The sequence below is a fragment of the Crocodylus porosus genome, unplaced genomic scaffold (genome assembly GCF_001723895.1).
Source record: "Crocodylus porosus isolate Cpor-Errol unplaced genomic scaffold, CroPor_comp1, whole genome shotgun sequence".
Lineage (NCBI taxonomy): Eukaryota > Metazoa > Chordata > Crocodylia > Crocodylidae > Crocodylus > Crocodylus porosus.
The window spans coordinates 1957-3064 of NW_017728941.1; the positions used below are offsets into that span (position 1 = coordinate 1957).

The following is a 1108-nucleotide window of genomic DNA, read 5'->3' on the forward strand; positions in this document are numbered from 1 at the left end:
CGGGGCAGGCTCCGCGCGGCCTCCCGCTTCCTGCCGAACAATGGGCCCCAGGGCAGCACCGGCGGGCCCCAGCCCGGGCCGGCCCGGGCACGTCCTCTGTGCTCGGCGCTGCGGCTGCGACCCGGGAGCTGGGCCCGGCCGGCCGGCGGGTGCGCGTGCGGCCCCTTGAGCCCTGCCTGGCCCCGGCCCCTCTGCAGGCGCTGCTAACGGGCACCGTGACCGCCCTGAGGACGCGAGTGCAGGCCCTGCGGGCAGAAGGCGCCCAGACGCACGCCAGGACCGTGGCCGCGGAAGGTGGGGCTGGCGGGGAGCGCTGCGCGGGGCAGGGGGCCGCGCACCGCACTCTGCTGGGGGCGCAGAGCAGCGGGGCCGGTGCGGTTTGCAGCTCTCCATGCAGCCGCCTGCTCGGGGGGCCGCGGCCCCGGGGCCCCGCGCACTGAGCCTGCTCTCCCTTCGCCCCCGCAGCCGAGCTGGCCCAGGGCAAGGAGACGCTGGCGGCGCTGCGGCGGCAGCTGGAGGCGGCGCGGGGGCAGCAGCGAGCGCTGCGGGGGCTGCGGGAGCAGTGCGAGGCCCGGCAGAGCCAGCTCCACGACAGCCTGTAAGGGACGGGGCTGCATGGCCCGCGGGGACCCCTCCCAGCCCCCGCCTGGCAGGGAAGCATTGCCCCCCCGGCTCCCGGCCAGTCACATTAACCACCCTGCCCTCGGCCGATCCTGCTGTAGACAACATTACCCACCCGGGGAAGGGGGCTGGCAACGCTGCGTGGGCCCCCGGGCACGGCCGCGCTGCACCGTTGGGCCAGTCACCATTTGGAAGAGTATTAGGCACCCGGCTGCCAGCCAATCGCCACCGTCTATTGACCCCACCCCATCGTGCCCCCGCCCGTCTCCCACCCACGCACCTCCTCGCTGCGCGTTGCCCGGTGGCTCCTGCCCCGAGCCGGGCGCGGGCTGACGGGGCCTCCCGTTGCAGGCGGGACTCCCAGGCCGAGATCGACGCCCTCCGCCGGCGGCTGAGCTCCCGCGTGCCCGGGCGCAGGTGCCTCCCTTTGCGGTACTGTGTGCGGGCGCCGGCGAGCGCCGCTTGCTTCAAGTCGCAGAAAGCCGCG

General features: G+C 76.0%; 1 long non-coding RNA gene across 1 annotated transcript; it reads left to right on the forward strand.

Moving 5' to 3' along the window:
- The first annotated feature begins 184 nt into the window (after positions 1–184).
- On the forward strand, positions 185–1083 carry LOC109318683. Its single transcript, XR_002103303.1, has 3 exons — positions 185–294; positions 466–598; positions 973–1083. It is a non-coding gene; the product is annotated as an uncharacterized LOC109318683 (long non-coding RNA).
- The last annotated feature ends 25 nt before the right edge of the window (positions 1084–1108 follow it).